This window comes from Sorex araneus, chromosome X, assembly GCF_027595985.1.
Source record: "Sorex araneus isolate mSorAra2 chromosome X, mSorAra2.pri, whole genome shotgun sequence".
Classification (NCBI taxonomy): Eukaryota; Metazoa; Chordata; class Mammalia; order Eulipotyphla; family Soricidae; genus Sorex; species Sorex araneus.
The window spans coordinates 326,832,860-326,842,272 of NC_073313.1; the positions used below are offsets into that span (position 1 = coordinate 326,832,860).

At 39.8% G+C, this 9,413-nt stretch overlaps 1 protein-coding gene across 1 annotated transcript in view; it reads right to left on the bottom strand.

Annotated features, from left to right (window-relative positions):
* The window catches only part of PELI1 (pellino E3 ubiquitin protein ligase 1), a 52,627-nt gene extending 43,486 nt beyond the window's left edge, over positions 1-9,141 (bottom strand). Inside the window, exon 1 of the mRNA XM_055120905.1 lies at positions 8,860-9,141. The gene's annotated coding sequence lies outside the window, so the exon portion shown is untranslated. The remainder of the gene's footprint in view (positions 1-8,859) is intronic.
* Between the last annotated feature and the right edge of the window lie 272 nt (positions 9,142-9,413).

Below are 9,413 nucleotides of genomic sequence, written 5' to 3' on the forward strand. Positions count from 1 at the left end.
TAATCTAGGTACAGGTTCTGAATAAGGCAGGATTTACTCATAACATCTCTTCACCAGAATACACACCAAAAATCTCAAAAAGGGCAAGGAAAGATAATAGGAAAAACAATTGGGAAAAATATTACACTTGCCATGTACAAGTTAATTCTAAGTCCACTTTATAGGTATTAAAAAATGGCAAACAAATGTAGAAAGCACTATGGAAGACCAATGGCACCACCAAAATTGGCAAAAGAAGATAAACTGGGCTAATGAGAGTGATAAAGAGATGAAAGTAAGAGATGAAATGAAAGAGACAGGAATGTGTAATTAGTGTACCTTTGCAAAAACAAACTGAAAAGAATTACCTGGAACCTGATGCTGCAGAAACCTACAGAGCTTAAGCAACAGGTTTAATTTTTTAAATAGTGCTTAATTATTTCTACATGTCATCATCTTCACCATTATTATTAGTTCCAAATTTAAATATAAGGCTTTATCATGATCTTAATGTTTAAATCATCATAAAATGTTCCTTTTGCAAAACAATTCTTTTCCCTTAAAGTAGAACCAAATTAATAGTATTCTTTTATGTTACTTAACAATTTGGGTCTTAGTTCACTAGGTCATACAAAGTTTAGATCTAAGTTACAAAAATTACCTTGTAGTAATAACCTTGTAGGAGCCATTTTTTTCTTTCATTTTCTTGCTCCCTTCTCTCCTCCCTGCCTGTCTTTTCCTCCATTATGTTATTTATTTATTCCATAGCCATCTTTTTTTTTTTAACAGATGAATCAGAAAGCTTGTTAAGGAGTTTTAGAGTTAATAGAAAGCAAAATAATTAAATACAAGCCATGTTCCAAACATAGTCTAGTGTTCAATCCTGAGTAGTATTTGTGAAGTACATGAAGAAAAATGTGGTTGCACATGCATGCTCGTACACACACACACACACACACACACACACACACACACACACACACACACACCACACCCTCCCATCCTCCAAAGGTATACATAGTTGTGAGTGAATTAAAGATAAAGAATCCTAACAATTTTCTGGAAAATATTTAAAATAGCTTTGTTAAAACATTCCTTATACAGCTTTATATTAATATTCTTTAGTGGTCATCTAATATAAGTTATTATAGAACTATAGCTCACAAACTCTACTCAGGGGCAGGAGTGATAGCATAGCGGGTAGGGCGTTTGCCTTGCACAAAGCCAACCAGGGTTTGATTCCCAGCATCCCATATGGTCCTCAGAGCACCACCAGGAGTAATCCCTGAGTGCACGAGCCAGAAGTAACCCCTGTGCATGTGCATTGCTGGGTGTAACCCAAAAAGAAAAAAAAGGTTCAAATTCTACTCAAATCATATTTTATCTACTGGTTAAATATATATATATGTATATATAAAAATAGGAACTATGGATGTACCTCAGTGGCAGAATACGTGTCAAATATGTCAGTGCCTAGCTTTGATCCCCAGCACCAAAAAATAAAAAAGAACCAAACACAAAAGAAAATACTGTTACCTTCCCATGTGGAAAATTAATGAGAGAATGTTTTCAATTCCATGTTATCAGTAGACTAAAAATCATTAAAATGAATTTAGTATCTGGGTTTGGAAAACTTATTCCAATCTACAAAATAAACTCACACAATAATCATTCCAAACTAGCAACTTCTACATGTATACTTCCCTATGATTAAAAAAAAGTATTTACAATCCAGAAATGTGGCTCATTTGGTAGAGCTCCTACCTTGCATGCATGAGGCCAGAAGTCTGACCACCAAACATTAGCAATACCTCCACTCCCCACCACTTCACACAACAAAACATGTGTACCCTCCAGACACTGAACAAATTCAAATCCCTAAACAGTAATTTCTAAAAGAAAACTAATGTTTATGTCTTCTTTTTTAGGTTAGGGAAGACCGAGAGGCCTTCAAATATTTTGATGAGACCCAATTTCCCTATAGTTTTATTAAAAGTTTAAAAGCAGTTGTTTCATGGGAAAGCAGAACATTCTTGAAATAAATATTAATCTGAGAATCAAAGCAAGAATACAAGGGACAGATTTATTTTTAACAGTAGAAGCTTGCTACTCTTTCAGTTCCACAACTATAGGTCACAGGAACAACAAAGGCCTACGATTTCATAAGTGTGTCATTCTTAGATCATAAATGCATGAGACAAATGAAATTTATTTGAAACTTTCCTTAAGCATTAAAACACATGAATTGGGGGACTGGAGCAATAGGAAGATAATTTGCCTTGCACTCAATCAACCTAAGTTCGATCCCTGTCATCCCATATGGTGGTCCCCAAAACAATGCCAGGGATAATTCCTGACTGCATAGCCAGGAATAACCCCTGAGAATTGCTGGGTGTTACCCAAAAAGCCAAAAACAAACAAAAGAAATGCATGGTCTCTGTGTATAAATAAATCAGAACTTAAATTACAAATGATATATTCTCTTTTATATTAGTCTCTCTTGGAAATTATATACTCATACTAAGAGATGCTACACTTGACCAGAACACTTTAAATCTATAGAGGATCAAATTTTTTAGAAACCCGTGAGACATACCTTCAGACCTCCTGAGCACTTCTTGAGAGGGATTTACAAAGAAAATTTTAATTAAAAAATTAAAAATATCACTCAGAAAATTACATTATCAGTAGATCTGATTTTTAGAAACAGTTTGGTCATTTTCTCTTTTTCCTGTCAGAATCCTTTGAGTCATACTGATAAATAAAATGAGACATTATGTGGCTAATACCTCTTTCTTCTATTTACAAGTAGCTCTTTTCATATGTGGCCCTCAAACTGGTTTAGATGGCAATTTTTTTTTAATGGAGTTCCAAAAATTACTTTGCACAATACTAGCGCTGTTGAAATTTTAAAAGGCTTCCAGGAGGGTGCCTAAAGTGGATTTATTATAGGGAAGTGTACAGTATAAAATAAATATTCTTATTTTAAAGTAAAAATGGACAACCAGCCCTTACACAATCTGGTCTCTTCTGTTCTTTCTCTTTCTATCTCCCACTACTTTTGTTCTAATCCAGCACACAGGTCTTCTAGCTGTTTGTTGCCTTGTAGTAAAGCTCTCCTATTTCAGGGACACTATTCTTGTTCTCTCAGCCTGGAATGTAGAGTCCCATGATTACCTGGAAGGTTATACTCCCTCACCTCCTTAGGTCTTTACTCAAATGTTTTATTTCTCATGTTGTCAATGAAGTCTTTTCTGAATCCCCCTACAATCCCATACTTAAACTCTCACTTCCTCTGTTCTCCTGTGTATGAAATTGATCACTATGTAATTTTTCAAATATACATAAAAAAATGTGAAACACTCATGTATCTATCATCTCTACCTTCAAGAGTTTGTTATGTATGGCCAATTAAGTTTCTTTCATCTATGTTCCGCTGCCCTCCAAATTCTTTTAAAGTAAAAAATTCCAGGTACCTATATTGTAACTCAATAGAGTTATGTCTCTAAATGGTAAGAATTCTTATTTTAAGACTCTATTATCAAACCTAAGAAATGTAATAATTTCTTCTCCCATCTATCTAGTCTGTGTTCAAATTTCCCCTATGGACTGGAGCAATAGCACAGTGGGTAGGGCACTTGCCTTGCATGCAGCCAACCTGGGTTCCATTCCTCAGTCCCTCTCGGAGAGCCTAGCAAGCTACCAAGAGTATCCTGCCCGCAAGGCAGAGTTTGGCAAGCTACCCGTGACATATTCGATATCCCACAAACAGTAACAACAAGTCTCATAATGAAGACGTTACTGGTGCCCGCTCGAGCAAATTGATGAACGGCATGACAGTGCTATAGTGCTACATCTTTTTACATTACTTTGTTCAAAGCAAGATCTAAGTTCCATACACTGTACTTAAGGAATATGCTTATTAAATCTCTTAATCTTAATATCTCCCCTCCTGCTCATATTTTTATTACTTATTTTTGAAGAAACCAGATCATCTGTCCCTAAAATATGGAATATTTTTATTTTACTTATTTATTTCATTGCAGAGTTAGTACAATGCAAGCACTGTAAAGCAGATTTAAGTCTGTATGATATCAGCACCTAGAACCGTGCCTGACATGTAAAAGGCATTCAATGAATACTTACTGAATGAATATCTGGCATTCATGCCAAATGTCTACTGCCCACAGCACTCTTTCCTAATGAGTCTGAACTAGAACTCCTGAACTAGAAACTCCTCCTTTCCTAAATTTAAAACCCTAAGCAATCACCACCTACCACCATCAGATTTGGTACCCAAGGTGAAATATACTTACTATTCCTACTTTAGCCAGTGTATCACCTTGTACACTGAAATTTAGCTGAAGTTGATAATAATAAATTACTGTCTATACTTCTTGTCATGAATGTTTAAACAAGTCTTGGTTTATTTTAGCCAATCTTAGAGGGAAAAACAAATTGCAGCCAAAAACCTAACAAAAAAAAATGTGATTGATGGTGGGAAACTGGGGACTATATATTTTTAGTTAACAATATCCCTAGAGATCAGTTATAAACTAAAAATCAGCAATAAGCTATCTGAAAAGTAAACTACATGCATCCTGCATTAAAAACTTAAAAAAAAAAAACCCTCAATGAATCGTCAAGTTTAACTGGTAGAGATGATAACAAATGTCAGGATTTACCCTTTTACAGATATAGCCTGTTTCCTATAAATAGTTACAGGGGTGATATAAGATGTATAGGTATAAGAAGACTCTAAGAAAACTTGAATATTCTGAAAAAATATTCAGGTCTTCTTAGACTCATTTACAATTCATTTCTCTTAAATTACCTGACAGAGCCCTTTGCCTTTGAGTTTGAAGGAATCTATGCTAATTAAAAGGCTCCACGCAGATATTCAGGTTTCAATAACTTATTTTTACTTGAAAAGCAATCGGAAATTACCTAACATTTACTCAAGGAATCTTGTTTTTTCTCTGTACTACTTGCAAATTCATTGAGCAGAAAAACCAAAAAGAATTTAGGATCAACAAGTTAATATGTTAGGCATTAATTTTCAATCTCTGCAAGGAAAAAATACTAGAAGTGGTCTTTTAACATAAAAAAAAAACAGTGGTGAAATTTGAAATTATACCAATCTTTTATTGACCAATATTTCTTATCTGGAGGTTCCCATATTTGTCCTGCAAAGTATTTCTCTACAGAGGTCAAATTTAGTACAAAACAACAATAAACCCTTCACTATCACATGAGTGAAAAAAATTTAAAAACCTAAATCTCTTGGAAGAATGGTTTCTATTTTTCCTGTGTGATGTATTTAGAAGGAATCTAGAAAAGATGTAAGAAATCTATAAACAGAAGTGTTAAATGAAATTCACTGTTTCTAAGACTTCAGTTAGAATGCTGTCCTTCAAGTCATGCTGCCAAGAATCTTAATTTATACTTTTTAAAAATATCTTCATTAAATCTCCTTCATTCTGTTGATTACCTTTTCCCACTGGCTATTAAATTTATTTTACTCACCTCAACTAAGAGACATAATAAATGTAACATTTAGGACAGTATGATTTAAAAACAAAATCCTAGAGCCATCTCTGCCAAATTACCATTGTGAAATTTTAAGATACCACATGTACAGTTTAAAAATACATAATAAAATAATCTTCCTATATTTTTCGGGTAAGTACTAATATTTGTACTGATGTGCCATGATAAGGTCTATGTATGTGAGAATGTTAACTTTCAAATCTGTCTTTAGGCTTAAAATATTTTATCAACTATAGAAGCTTCTCTCTGAAAAATTAAGTTATTCACAATGTATAATTACAGTGGTTCTTATCATCCAAACTGCTGGATAATAATCTAAGTACTGGACAGAACTCTGGGGACAGAACTCTCAATATCCAAGAAACATTTTGACAACATGAAAGGAGGCTCAAACAAATCAAATAAACATACTTAGGCTTCTCCTTGAAACTTGTCTGTCTAGCATTCAATAGTACTACAGACTCTTTCCTGCCCTGTCATTCCAATTTCCTTTACAGAGTCCCAAAGAAATTTAAAGACACCATATTTCATTCCATAGAACTTCTGCCTTTGGACTCCCAATGATGGAGCAAAGTTATTGTATAAATCATTCCCTTTAAGTACAAAAACTTTAATCCAAGAAGACATGGGTACACCTATGGTCGTCACAGAACTACTTACATTGGCTGAATGTCCAATGATGAATGGATAAAGATTGTGGTGTATCTGTACACACAATGAAATACTACTTAACTGGGAGAAAAGATGAAATTTTGCAATTTACTGCAACCTGGAGAGAATTGGCAGTTATGCTGAGTGAAGTGAATCAAACAGTAAAATATAATGCCAGATGATGTAGCTCAAATGTGGGGTATACAGAAATGAAGAAGGAAACAGACAATACTCAATGGATACAAGTCCTGAGACATGATCAACAGAGCCAGCTAAGGGGTAAGAGGGCTGGGGAGTGGGAAGGAATTGTGGTTTGTTACAGGTGGAGAGGCCTGGTCTCACTGGTAGATGAATGAGTGCTCTGCAACTTAAAAATAATGACCCTAATATCATGGAATACCTCAATTAAAAAAAAATAAGTACAAATGCCTTTGTAATTTAGGGCTGTAAATTCTTCAACTGTATGATCCTTTTAAGTGACAATTTTAAGGAGAGCAGAAACATCTTCCCCCCACTCCCATAAATATCTGCCATCAAGGGAGAATTTTTAGTTTTGCTTTGCCCTAACAGGGATTTAACTCAGGTCTGTGCATACAAGGTATGAGCTTTACCACTAAGCCACATCCTAGGCCTTCTTAGTTCATTTTTTCCCCAGGTCAATAAATGTTATACCATTATGACACTTCAATAACACTAATAAAATCCTTAGTGACAGTTTTCTCTTTAAACACTGCAAATTAGATGAGACATTATAACCATTACACTACATCCAACTTTCCATATATGGAACTGTTGTTTTCCTGTTTATAAACTCAAGATCTCTTTTTAACGTTCTACAGAAAAAGGATAGGTAGGTAGGTAGGAAGACTACGGCTAATGATTTTTTTTTTTAAATCTCTTTTAGATGGCACCACGGTAACTGAAACTCGGGGGTCACTCATTAGATAGGGAGAAACTAAATTCAAGAGAATTTAGGGTAAATGAAAGTAATACCTATGACTCCAGGTCTGATTCACCTCAGGAAATAACCAGTAGAAATGAGGCTTGATTCAAATTTTTGGGTACCTTTCAATTGGTTCAACTACCAAAGTAAACAAACTCGCCCTCAGAGTTAAGTATTTTCCACCAGAAAAGGTTGTAGCGTGAATAAAAAGCCTAAGAAATGTATAGCCTGTACTTATGCCATACGGACAAAGTTTTTGAGAGACGAAGATCACATCACACAGTGAAAACATCGTCTGTTTATAAGAAAAACAAGACCCGAAGAAACAAAAATTTAAATTCATACTACAGCACATGCTAAATGTTCAAAGTTACTAATTCACAAACCACAAAATTACTAATGATAGAATACATAGTCTTATGGGGGGGGGGGAAATGGTTAAAAAAAAAAAAAAAGGCCACGCCGGTTCTGAAAACAAAAGATCAGCTGCTGCTGGGAAAGCCAAGAAACCAAGTGCTGAGTTAAGGGGGAAAAGTCCACAGCCTTCGAACCAAAACAAATAGATAACCTTTTCCTGCACTTATTAGAGTTTTAGTTCCAGGCACCAGCAGCCCTCTCCGAAAGTGCTCAACATCCACTGAGATCCCGTTTGGTTCTCAACGACGGCCGTGTCGGTGGAGCTGTTCAGACCAACACGGGTTTCCTGTGTGCCGCGATTAAGATCAGTGAACGCTACATTTGAGTCGCCCAGCCTGGCCCCCAGCCTTCCGCCCGGGGAGACCCACCGGCCCCCAAATAAAAGTAGCCGAGGAGCCGCGTGTAGGATTTAGAGTCTTTCCCACACCACAGGCGCGTTTTTCAAGAAGGTCCTTTGAAGGTTTTTTCCCCCCCTCCCCTTTACAGTCAAACACGAGGTTAGGAAGAATTATTGTTTGAACTACCTAACAATTACCCAGACTTCTTTTAGGCTCCAGTTAACCCATAAGGAAAACGAGCATCTTGAACTTTTCCACGGGGCACTGGAGAACGAGTTCTTCCCTCATAAACGCTTTCAAGGTCCTCGGACCTGCCGAGACGCAGCAGGAAGATCTGGCGTATCCATCAATTACCAGAGCACCTCGGGGCCTCAGTTTACCCACTTACGGAAACGGGCGTATCAACTAGTTTCAGAAGGGCCCCGGGGGGGGGGGTGTAATTAATTTGTTTTTTTTTTAATGCTCCGAGATGCAGAGATGAAAGGAAACGCGAGAGACTCGCAGAGATGATCATCATCATCACAATAAAAAAGAATGACTAACTTGAAAGTCTGCGTTACGTAAGGAAGGGGAAAGAAGTTGTCAGATTTTGCACAAACAAAAGAAAAGCCCACCGTCCCCTTTGTTTCTCCGGCCTTGCCCTCCGGCTGCCCGGCCCCCGCGGAGCCCCCTCCGGCCGCGGGGCGCGCGCGGGGCTCGGACTTGGCCGCCGGCGCTGCCGGGCGAGGGGGAGGGAGCGCCGGGCCGGCTCCTGACAAAGGCGCTTCCTCCAGCGAGGGCGCGGGATGCCGGCGCCGCAAACTCCGCTCCCGGTCGCCGCGGCCGCGGGGGCGCGCAAGGCGGCAGGCGGGCGGGGGGGGGGAGCGTCGGCCGGCGGCTGCCCCCCCACCCCCCACCTCCGGAGCCGCCGAGGAAGTTGCGCGTTCTCGGGCCACGCACCCCGCCGCCGGCCCTCCCGCGGCGTGCGGCGGCCACACTCACCGGACAATTGCTGGTGGCCCGAAATCCCTGCACGGCCCCCAGAGGCTGGACGCGGAGGTGAAGTGTGCGAGCGCGGGGAGCGCCAACGGACCCGCGGCGTTCGGCCGCGCCTTCCGCACCGGGCGGCCCAGCCGGGGCCGAGGGGGAAGTTGGCCGCGGAGCCGAGTGCCCGAGAGCTCGAGGTGGAGGGAGAGGCGCGGGGCCCGCTTTGTGGTGCGATCCCGGAGGGCTCGAGACAAATCGGTTGGTGCGGCGCGGCAGATGCTGCTGCTGCTGCTGCTGCTGCTGCTGCTGCTGCTGGAGGAGGAGGAGGAAAAAGAGGAGGCGGCGGCGGCGCCCCCCGATGGTCCCTCCGCCTCTCACCGCCTCTGGGTCACTGACACACACTCGCAAGGAGGGGAGGGACTAGCGGGAAGGCGGGGCCAGAGGGAGGGAGTGCGGGCGGGGCTACAGCCGGAGGCGGCGCCGGGGCGCCGAGGGGTCTCTTGGGATTTGTAGTTTTCTGAAAGCATGTACAAGGCTACATTGTTGTCGCGGACACGTCCCGGTTTCCC